Raw genomic sequence first — 12,733 nt, forward strand, 5'->3', positions numbered from 1 at the left:
AGCACTCAATAATAACTGATTATCATTTCAGTCTTGTCTCAGCAAGGTGAGAAAACATTCAATTAAAACAATTCACCAGAACATGGGTTCTTAACCAGGGTTGCATGAACTTCAATTGAAAAAGTAAATTAGGCAGCAGACTTGGCCTAGTGGTTAGGGCATCTGTCTACCACATGGGAGGTCTGTGGTTCAAACCCCGGACCTCCTTGACCCGTGTAGAGCTGGCCTATGTGCAGTGCTGATGCATGCAAGGAGTGCCCTGCCATGCAGGGGTGTCTCCCACGTAGGGGAGCCCCATGTGTAAGGAGTGCACCCCATAAGGAGAGCCACCCAGTGTGAAAGAAAGTGCACCATGCCCAGGAATGGTGCCACTCACATGGAGAGCTGACCCAACAAGATGATGCAACAAAAAGAAACACAGATTCCCATGCCACTTGCCACTGACAACAAAAGTGGACAAAGAAAACGCAGCAAATGGACACAGAGAACAGACAACTGGAGTGGGGGGAAAAGGAGAGAGAAATAAATAAATAAATAAAAATGTAGGGCACCGCTGGAGGTTCTCCGGGACCAGGCTTTTTCAGGATTTTTTCAGGGCAGGAAGTGTCTGGACATCGATTTGGTGGGAAGGTAACGGAAAGGACTGGTCTATAAGATATAAATTGGGACTTTTCAGGAGGGGGAGGCAAGATGGCGGCTGAGTGAACTTCCCGGTTACTAGCTCCTGGGGGGAATTGGCTGGGAGGCGTCGGAGACTCTTTGGGACCGGCTGTTTCGGGATTTTTCCTGGTCCGGAGGTGTCTGGACATCGATTTGGAGGGAAGGTAACAGAGAGGATCCATCTGTGAAATATACACGGAGATCCCAGCTACGTGTGGAGGATTCCCTCCTTGGGTAGGTGGAGCCGAGGCAACTAGCACCGCGCGGAGCCCCGGCGGGCGGCGGCCAGTGTAGCCGAGTCCGGCCGAGCCCGGCTGAGCCGCGGCGGGCGGGGGGGCGGAGCCCAGCTGAGCTCAGCCGAGCCCAGACGCGCCACGCCGGGCGGCGAGCAGGAGAGCCGAGCCGCGCTGCGCCGCGCCGGGCGGTGGGCGGGAAAGCCGAGCCCGGCCGAGCCCAGCCGAGCCCAGCCGAGCCGCGGCGGGCGGCGGGCGGGGGACCGGAGCCCAGCTGAGCCCAGCCGAGCCTGGCGGCAGGGTTTCTGTTCTTTGGGGTTTTTTTTGTTTGTTTTTTTATTTTTTATTTTTTAATTTTTTGTTGTTGTTGTTGTTCTTGTTGTTCTTTTTTTTTTTTCAACCCTCTCTTTCTTGTCCCCAATATTCTTCTTACACTATTTTACCTTAACAATACAATAGGTCCTACAGGAAATACCTCACATTTGCTGGGTTTCCTCACCCTCCACTGCCTCATTTCTCTGTGAATAGATTTAGCCTATCTACACTATCCCCTTTCCCCTACAACTTGATATCCTCCACCATCTGCTATCTCTCCTATATTCCATCTCCCTTTCTTTGATCCACAAAGTGTCTAACTCTTAATTTCTAATACCTTTGTTTAGTTTTCCATCTGGTATTCGGCCCTGAAACTATTACCTTTCTTTTCTCTTTCCCTCTCTCACGAAAACAATAGCCTCTTAGTACGTACCACATTCCTCCCATATTCAGTCGTCTACCTCATTATAGGTACTTTCCTACAACTATAACTCTACACAATTTACATGATCTAACCTCCATCCTCCCAGAACTCATATTGTTGCTTTGTAAACATATATCACCAATACTACTTCACACTTTCTCCTTCCTTACACAATTGACTTTCCCCAGCACTAATACTTTCCTTTAAAGTGAGCTTAACTAGCAATAAGAAATTGGAATAAGAAGAACAAAGTGAAAAAGAGAAGATATAACACTCACGCAAAAACAACAGCTAATTAATCTCCAAGACTAGACAAAGAAGCTAAGGAACTGATTAAACCCGTCAAAGAAAAAATGTTGACAAGACAGCAACAAAAATCTACAAACCAAACCAGTAATCAGGAAAACATGGCTGCATCCAATCAACAAACTGAAAATCAGGAAGGGGGGCAGGACTTCGCACAAGCAATGAAAGATCTCAGAACATTTATCACCGACAAATTTGATGAAGTAATGAAAGAGGTTAACAGCGTGAAGACAACACTTGGAGGGGAAATTGCAGACATGCGCAAAAAAATAACAGATATGATGGAAATGAACATCACAATTCAAGAAATCAAAAATACACTTGCAGCAAATATCAGCAGACTAGAAGAGGCAGAGCAGAGAATTAGTGATGTGGAAGACAGTGCATTGGAAATCAAACAGATATTAGAAGTGGTCAATAAAAAGGTAGAAAAATCCAGATAGGACTTAGGGACCTGAATGATAATGCAAAACGCTCAAACATACGTATTATAGGCATTCCAGAAGGAGAAGAGAAGGGAAAGGGCTCAGAAGGAGTGTTGCAGGAAATAATGAATGAAAACTTCCCAAATCTACTGAAAGAGACAGATGTACATATCCAAGAAGCACAGCGCACTCCACTGGTCATAAACCCCAACAGGCCCACCCCAAGACATATACTTGTCAAATTATCCAATGCTCAAGACAAAGAAAAAATTCTAAAAGCAGCAAGAGAAAAGAAAACCATCACATACAAGGGAAACTCCATAAGATTAAGTGCTGATTTCTCATCTGAAACGATGGAGGCAAGAAGGCAGTGGTATGATATAGTCAAGGTACTAAAGGAAAAAATTTTCCAACCAAGAATACTCTATCCAGCTAAACTAGCATTCAAAAATGATGGAGAGTTCAAAATATTCACAGATAAACAGAAACTGAAAGAGTATATCAACAAGAAACCTCCCCTTCAAGAAATTCTTAAGGGAATTCTGCAGGAAGAAAGGAAAAAACAGGACAGTCAGAGATGGAGGAGAGTGTAAAAGCAACAAGAAAGACAAAAATAGAAGGGGAAAATAAAATAATACAAACAAAATACAACAAACACAAATCCAACCAAAATATGGCTACCATAAATAACTCTCTAAACGTAATAACACTGAATGTCAACGGATTAAACTCACCTATCAAAAGATTCAGACTGGGACACTGGATAAGGAAATACAACCCATCTATATGCTGCCTACAAGAGACACATCTTAGACCCAGAGACTCATGGAGGTTGAAAGTGAATGGCTGGAAAACAATCATACAAGCAAACAACAACCAAAAAAAGGCAGGAGTAGCTATATTAATATCAGACAAAATAGACTTTAAATGCGAAACAATTGTGAGAGACAAAGAAGGATACTATATTTTAGTGAAAGTGACAATTTGTCAAGAAGATCGAACAATCATAAATATTTATGCTCCTAACAAGGGCGCCTCTAAATATGTGAGGCAAACGCTGGAAAAACTAAGTGAAAGAATAGATGCATCTACAATTATAGTGGGGGATTTTAATACACCACTATCAACTCTGGACAGAACATCTCAAAAGAGAATCACTAAAGAAACAAAACATTTGAACAGTATATTAGAAGAGCTGGATCTAATAGATATATATAGATCATTACACCCAAACACAGCAGGATATACATTTTTCTCAAGCGCACATGGAACATTCTCCAAGATTGACCATATGCTAGGGCACAAAGAAAGGCTTAATGAATTCAGAAAGATCGAAATCATACAAAACAATATCTCTGACCACAGTGGAGTCAAGCTGGAAATTTGCAAGGGACAGAGACCCAGACTTCACACGACAATTTGGAAATTAAACAGCACACTCTTAGAAAAACAGTGGGTCAAAGAGGAAATCTCAAAAGAAATCAATGACTACCTTGAAACAAATGATAATGATAACACAACATACCAAAATTTATGGGATGCAGCAAAAGCGGTACTGAGAGGGAAATTTATAGCCATAAATTCATATATCAAAAAAGAAGAAAGAGCAGAAATTGAAGAATTAACTGCACATTTGAAGGAATTAGAAAAACAACAACAAAGTAACCCAACAGGAAGAAGAAGGAAGGAAATAACAAAGATAAGAGCAGAACTAAATGAAATAGAAAATAAGAAAGCACTTGAAAAAATAAACAAGACCAAGAGCTGGTTTTTTGAGAAGATCAACAAAATTGACAAACCTTTAGCGAGACTAACAAAGAAAAAAAGAGAAAAGATGCAAATACACAAAATAAGAAATGAGAAAGGTGATATCACCACTGACCCCACAGAAATAAAGACTATCATAAGAGGATACTTTGAAAAACTATATTCCAACAAAAATGACAATTTAGAGGAAATGGACAAATTCCTAGAAATACATAAGCAGCCCATACTGACGAAAGAAGAAATTGATGATCTTAACAAACCAATCACAAGCAAAGAGATAGAATCAGTCATTAAAAATCTCCCAACTAAGAAGAGCCCAGGGCCAGATGGCTTCACAGGGGAATTCTACAAAACATTCCGGAAAGAACTAACACCAATCCTGTTGAAACTATTCCAAAAAATCAAAACAGAAGGAACACTGCCTAATTCCTTCTATGATGCCAACATTACCCTAGTACCAAAGCCAAACAAAGACACCACAAGAAAGGAAAATTACAGACCAATTTCTCTAATGAACCTAGACGCAAAAATACTTAACAAAATACTTGCTAATCGTATTCAACAACACATTAAACGAATTATACACCATGACCAAGTGGGATTTATTCCAGGTATGCAAGGATGGTTCAACATAAGAAAATCAATCAATGTAATACACCATATAAACAGATTGAGAGAAAAAAACCACATGATTATATCTATAGATGCAGAAAAGGCATTTGACAAAATACAGCACCCCTTCCTGATAAAAACACTCCAAAAGATCGGAATACAAGGAAACTTTTTGAACATGATAAAGAGTATATGTGAAAAACCTAAAGCCAACATTGTTTACAATGGCGAAATCCTGAAATCCTTCCCTCTAAAATCAGGAACAAGACAAGGATGCCCATTGTCTCCGCTCCTATTTAACATTGTCTTGGAAGTACTGGCTCGAGCACTGAGACAAGAACCAGATATAAAAGGCATTCAAATTGGAAAGGAAGAAGTCAAAATTTCATTATTTGCAGATGACATGATCCTATATATAGAAAACCCTGAGAGATCTACAACAAAGCTCCTAGAACTCATAAATGAGTTTAGCAAAGTCGCAGGTTATAAGATCAATGCGCAAAAATCAGTAGCATTTCTATACACCAATAATGAGCAAGATCAGGAGGAAATCAAGAAACAAATACCATTCACAATAGTAAATAAAAAAATCAAATACTTAGGAATAAATTTAACTAAAGAGGTAAAAAACTTATACATCGAGAACTATACAAGATTGTTCAAGGAAATCAAAGAAGACCTAAATAAATGGAAGAATATTCCCTGTTCATGGATAGGAAGACTGAATATTATTAAGATGTCTATCCTACCAAAACTGATCTACACATTCAATGCAATCCCAATAAAAATCAACACAGCCTTCTTTAAGGAACTAGAAAAACTAACTATGAAATTTATTTGGAATAAAAAGAGGCCCCGAATAGCCAAAGACATATTGAAAAAGAAAAATGAAATAGGAGGAATCACACTTCCTGACTTCAAAACATACTACAAAGCTACAGTAGTGAAAACAGCATGGTATTGGCATAAGGAGAGACACACAGACCAATGGAATTGAATTGAAAGTTCAGATATCGAACCTCATGTATATAGCCATATAATATTCGATAAAGCCACCAAACCCTCACAACTGGGAGAGAATGGCCTATTCAACAAATGGTGCCTGGAGAACTGGATAGCTATATGTAGAAGAATGAAAGAGGATTACCATCTCACACCTTATACAAAGATCAACTCAAGATGGATCAAGACCTAAATATAAGAGCCAAGACCATAAAGACCTTAGAAAGCAGTGTAGGGAAACATCTACAGGACCTTGTAATAGGAAATGGCTTCATGAATATCACACCAAAAGCACGAGCAGCAAAAGAACAAATAGATAAATGGGACTACCTCAAAATTAAAGCCTTCTGCACCTCAAAGGAGTTTGTCAAGAAAGTAAAAAGGGAACCCACACAATGGGAGAAAATATTTGGCAACCATATATCTGATAAGAGACTTATAACTTGCATATATAAAGAACTCATAGATCTCGAAAACAAAAAGATAAACAACCCATTTAAAAAATGGGAAAAAGATTTAAACAGACACTTCTCCAAAGAAGAAATACAAATGGCTAAAAAGCACATGAAAAAATGCGCCAAATCCCTAGCTATCAGGGAAATGCAAATCAAAACTACAATGAGATACCATCTTACTCCCATAAGATTGGCAGCCATGAAAAAAACAGTAGAATACAAATGCTGGAGAGGATGTGAAGAAAGGGGAACACTCATCCATTGCTGGTGGGAATGCAGAAGGATCCAACCATTCTGGAGGACAGTTTGGCAGTTTCTCAAAAAATTATCCATAGATTTGCCATATGACCCAGCAATACCACTGCTGGGTATATACCCATCAGATCTGAAAACAAGGACACAAACCGATATATGTACACCAATGTTCATAGCAGCATTGTTCACCATCGCCAAAAGTTGGAATCAATCCAAAAGTCCATCAACAGATGAGTGGATCAATAAAATGTGGTATATACACACAATGGAATACTACTCAGCTGTAAGAACCAATACACTACAATCGCACGTGATAACATGGATGAACCTTGAGAATCTTATGTTGAGTGAAGCAACCCAGGCATTGAAGGACAAATACTATATGACCTCAATGATATGAAATAAGTTAACTGCCTCAGAGAGCTAGAGTCTGGAAAAGTGGCTTACTGGAAATCGGGGGGTGGAGGAAGGCTGTGAGTTAATGTCTGTAGGGGTGGGATCTGTGATGAGCTGGGGGTAAGTATGAGCACAAAGAAGGGACAAAATGGGGGCAAGGGGTTACCTTCGGGTGGGGTTTTCTGGGTTTGAGGGGGGCTGGGGATGGGAAGAGGGGTAATATGGTCCAAGAAATAGGTGGGAGGGAGGGGCAACACACAAACATGGGAGAGTGCCAGAAGTTCATTGAGAACTAAATGTTGAGTAAAACGTATCAAAGTATAAGTAGGAGGGTTACCTGGTTAGGACGCTCAGGGGGTATGGTCTGATGCGGGACGGACTCTGGAGGGAATAGCTGAAGGCTCATTTTGCCAAGGTGGGTTCTACCATTGGGTGGGGTGGACCCATATCCTGGGGAAGACTAATGCCATCGAATAGAGAGAACTGTATCTCTCGTGAGAAAGGACGGCTCCCAGGGCATTAGATTGGCAGGCGTTGTGGGCCCTAAGGGGAGGGGAAAATGGACATGCAATGGATGGAACAAAGGTAAATAAGGGGGCAAAAGAGGAGTTATGTGAGAGTACACGAGGATGAATATAAAACAGCTAATATTACACCAAAAACATATAGGGGACGACAGACTAATAATGAAAACCATAAGACAAAACATAGGATAACTAAAAAATTTAGAAAACTGTACAACCTAAAGTATGGACCACATAGTAAGCACAAATGTTACCTTGTTTGAAAACTATAGTTTCGGAATCTGTACATCAGTTTCAGGAAATATGATATGAATAAGTTAAAAGATTATTGCTGTGGAAGGGAAAAGGTTTTATGGTGGATCTGGGGAAATACTGTATATTGTATATATGAATTTTGGTGATCTAAGACTCTTCTGAAGCTGGCATTATGTTGGGATTCACTTTACGGGAAGTTTTGGATCACAGAGTGGTTCAACAATGGCAGCGGAGGAATACTGATATGGGATGTTATTGACAGGATATATATGGTTGACAGGGAGTTATACAGGGCATATGCCCAGGGTATATGGTAATGTCTATATATACTCATAGTGGAAACAATTAAAAACAACAGCTGGGGGGGTACTGGGCTCCTGGCCGGGGGGGTCACTGTTGTGGGCCCTGGGAGAGCAGCGGCAATCCTCCAGGTGCAACGGCAAGGACCAGGAAGGAAGGAGGGCCCAACAGTGGGCTCTTGATACTAATGGCTACACTTTTGAGCCTATGCACCTGCAATAAGAACAAGGCCTAGAGTAGCATTGTGCCTGGGGGTTTCCTCCTGACAACCTTCATGTTACTCAAATGTGGCCACTCTCACAGCCAAACTCAGCGTGTAGATGTGATGCATTCCCCCCAGCGTCGGACACGACACCCGGGGATGAGCCTCCCTGGCACCGAGGGATCACTACCACATACCAGCTGAAGAAGCAACTAGAAAATGACCTTGAATCAAAGACTCAATGCGGAACAGCAGAATATACCTGTCTACATATAATAACATGACTTCGGGAAGCGGTTTGACCTAATGTAAGGGGGATATGGAAAGGAGAAATGAGATTATAAGGCTGTGAGTCTCTAAAAAAGAGTCTGGAGGTTGTCAGAAGGAATACCCCTATGTACAACTGAACAGAGTCTAAGAGACAGATAAGGTAGATACAACCCCAGGTATTGGTTCTTTTGAGGGATAAAGAGACCCACGGGTTCTATGGTCATGGCAGAAGCGGTTCACTGCCATGACAGATGGCCCTTCTTTGGAGCTGGTGTTTCTGCGTGATGGAAATGGACTCAGAGGGGATCTCTTTTCACAAGACTTGCATGCTACTTTATTGGAATTGTAGTTGGTGCTGGGTTTAAGATATATGTAGGGGATTTGAATCTCTGGACTGATAATATGACACCCAGGCCCAGAGCCTCAACAGACTTCAGCTCCTACACTTTGACTTATTAGACTTACTCCACTCAGCTAACATGGAGTTGAAGAAGGTCAACCACCACAACATGGAGCCTAGAGTGTCTACAACTAGAAGCGGGAAGAGTGCATCCAGTACCCATGTGCAATCTAAGCCCTCACTTGACATAGGTGTGCAATGGACACAACCAATCCAATGTCCACAGAGAAAATGTGGAATGGGTGTGGGAACGGTAGCCATGGGGGCTGCTGGGTGTGGGGAACGGGAGGAAGAGATGAGATGTGGAGGCGTTTTCGGGACGTGGAGTTGTCCTGGATAGTGCTTCACGGACAATTACGGGACACTGTAGATCCCCCCAGGGCCCACTGGATGGAACGTGAGAGAGTCTGGGCTATGATGTGGACCATTGACTATGGGGTGCAGTGATGCTCAGAGATGAACTTACCAGGTGCAATGGATGTATCACGATAATGGGAGAGAGTGTTGCTGTGGGGGGAGTGGGGGGAGTGGGGGGTGGGGGCGGTGGGGTTGAATGGGACCTCATATATTTTTTTTAATGTAATTTAAAAAAATAATAATAAATAAATATTTTAAAAAAATGTAAAGAGAAAAAGTAAATCAGCTTCTTTACTTTATTTTTCTGGCCTCTAACTGAAATCTAGCATTTCCTTCACTTATAAATGTATGCAGTGAATAAATTACAGCAGTGACTGGCAAAGGGGACTGTTGAACAAAAAATGTTAAGAACCCAGCACTAGAAGATGTGAATGCAGAGGGCATGACCTGCCCACAGAGATCTTCTTTTGCCAGCAAATCCTTTAATCCTTGATGGGTTTTGAGATGTGCAAGAGCTATATTTTGCCTTCCTTCAGTGCCTGCTGGGAGCAGTAAGAGAACTGGCAGACAGGAGGGAGGCCTGTTTCCCATGCCCTCATCTCTTCTGCACATTCTTACCTTCATACAATCAAGCAATTAGTGCCCAGTTTTCACTGATTTTCTACCCTGGGATTTAATATTTTCTTTGTGGATGACACATGATGCTTAATAGAATTAGCATTTCTAAAGTGCAGTGGGTTATATCCACTGCATCTCACTCCAGTCAAGGGCCCTTTTCTTCTGGATGAAACAGGTTTTCTCAGCTCCCAAGTCTGTGTTACTTCCACTATGTCACAGTGTCCCAGGGACAAGTGAGAAGAAAATTAATCCACATATACATATATGTATATGAATATTCAAGTGAATTAATACTTATGAACTTGTGCTTTCTTACTTTTGGTTTATTCTTCTAGAATACATTTTCAGAAATCCAATTGCTAGATCAAATTGTAGACATCATTTATAAGTTCTTAAAAATATATTAAAAAATTAGCACACCAGTGTGTCTTGTTTCTAGGCATGTAAAAATAGTCTAGTTTTGCTGCTGCCCTGCTAGCACTGCTTAAAAACATTCTTACAAATGTTATGTAGAAGTACATTGCTATCTCAACAGTTTAATTTGTTTCTATTTCATTATTTGTGGAATCTTTGGAAATGATCCATTTAGAGGTATATCACATTTCCTTTGAAGCTTGGTGCTGCTAACTGTTAAGTGTGAGTTTCTTTCACGTCCCAAGCCAGTTGTGTTTCTGCAGCATGGCCTCCTTGCAGATTCCAGCATCTGGGTCTCTAACCTCGACAATAGCAGCCTGGGGTTCATTCTAGCGGATGCTGATTTTGACGTGTGGATGGGGAACAGCCGAGGAAACACCTGGTCTCAGAAACACAGGACTCTTTCAGTTATTCAGAGTGAATTTTGGGCTTTCAGGTATATTTGAGTTGGTTACAACATGGGCCTCTTTCCTTAGTGCCCTTAGTTCAGATGCGTGGGGATTTCAGGAGTGAAGGTGGAGAGAGTGTGACTCTGAGGTCATAGGAGAGGGGAAACTGATGTATTGTGAAAGGTTTTATGCCTCCTTAATTGAATAAAAAGCAGTAGAGGACATTATAGATAAATAATTACATCATAGCCATTCAAATTGTTCAGGAGTTAGGAATTCTTGAGTCATTTTGTCATTCCTGTTTGTTTGGAGGCTGCTGGGTGAATTTTATCCCTTCTCCTTCCCCTTCCTCCATAAACATGTATTGCAAATGTTCATTTTTCTTCTTTCCAGAAATTCTCACCTCTGAAATCCTCTTCTTTCTCTTACTTCTGGCTCTAGCAATTAATAGCCATATGACATTGAACGTGTTATCTAGTTCCTCTGTGCTTCGGTTTCCTTATCTGATGATGTGGATAAAAAACACCTACCTCATAAGGTAATTGAGAGGTTACAGAAGATACGTGAGAAGCATCTGGCACAGATTCTGGCCCATCATAAGTGCTCATGAACACCTGGCTTTTCCATCCCTGGTGAAGATCACACACGTATGTGCACTACTCACTTGCAGGGCTTCCAAGTCCAGTGCCCAGTACCAGGCATTAGAGAAGGAAACTCTGTGGTCTCCTCCAGGTTTGCTTCCCATCTGTCAAACCGTGCTTGCTGAGGACTTGAAACGCAAGCATGAGAGCTTTTATGTAAAGAGACAACAGGAATATGTTTCTTGTAGCACTAGTCACAATAGTGAAAAACTGGAAACTACCAAAATGCCCATCAGCAGTGGACTGGAAAATTAAAACGTGGTAAATTCTCACACTGAACAAGAACTAACAACCTATAACTATACGACATGGTTGAAGTAAGATACAGAAGAATAATTCCTATATAATTCCATTCATATAAAATTTCCAAGAATGATAAAACTATATTTGGTGTGAAAAATTAGGATAGGAGGTACCTTTGGGAAGCATGAAAGGAAGGGGCTCAAGAAACTTCTGGGCTTCTGGGAATATTCTGCTTCCTCTGCTCAGCACTGGTTTGTCCAGATTGCGGTCACCCCTCGGGCTGAAGTGTGGTTTGCAGGCCTGGTGGGGGAGCAGCCGTGGCAGGCCAAGCCGCTGCCCCCATAAAAGGGTGGCTGGTCGGATTCACCGACATCCCTGAAGGGAGCTTGGCATGGGTGCAGAGTGCCCTTGGGTCTCCCCTAATCGGCAGCCATGCTTCCGCGGCCGCCCCTCCTCCCGGATGGCACCACACGATGCCTGTGGGGTGGCACCCTTCTTCTTCTTTCTCCCTGCGCAGGCGCAGGGCGGAAAATTCCAGTCTGCACTTTTCCCCTTCCCCGACAGCAGCAACAGCCAGGCGTGGGTGGAAAAATTCAGCCTGCCCTTTTCCCTCACCCCGACAGCAGCAACAGCCAGGCGTGGGCGGGAAACTCAGCTCTGCCCTCCACCCCAGCAACAGCAGCCACCAATCCCTAAACCCTGCCCCTTCCCCCAGCAACAGCGACAGCCAATCCCTAACCACCACCCCTCCCCCATCCAGTACCACCCACTGACCTTTCACCGGCAACCAATCAGAACAGGGCAGGCTTCGACCAATCAGCCTTCCCCAGCCCCTATAAAACTGTTGCCTCTCCCTCAATAAAGTGGACTTGCCTGTTTACCTTGTCTCCGCGGTAGTTCTTCTGCCGTGCGCCCTCCAGTCCTGAGAGCCCCCGACAAGGGCCTGGCCTCCCTTGTCCCCAGTTCATCGCCTGCTTCTCCGGGTGACCCCTTCGTTGCCAGCTTCGCCGGGCGACCCCGTCAGACAAACCATGCAACCCCTGTGAGACCGATCCCTTGTCTGCTGCCAGACTGACCCCTCGTCCCAAGTGGGACCGACCCCTCGTCCCAAGCGGGACCGACCCCTCGTCCAGAGCTGGACCGACCCCTCGTCCGCAGCCAGACCCCACCTCTACCGACCGAGCAAGCCGCCGCAGCTGGCGCCCAACGTGGGGCAGAGCAACTCCACCAAAGCCTCACTCCATAACCTGGCGGCCCCCCCCCCCTCCTT

The 12,733-nt window shown here is 43.0% G+C and overlaps 1 pseudogene; it reads left to right on the top strand.

Moving 5' to 3' along the window:
* The first annotated feature begins 10,546 nt into the window (after window positions 1-10,546).
* Window positions 10,547-12,733, top strand: part of LOC131273037 (lysosomal acid lipase/cholesteryl ester hydrolase-like) — an 82,624-nt pseudogene continuing 80,437 nt past the window's right edge.

Source organism: Dasypus novemcinctus, chromosome 6, assembly GCF_030445035.2.
Source record: "Dasypus novemcinctus isolate mDasNov1 chromosome 6, mDasNov1.1.hap2, whole genome shotgun sequence".
Lineage (NCBI taxonomy): Eukaryota > Metazoa > Chordata > Mammalia > Cingulata > Dasypodidae > Dasypus > Dasypus novemcinctus.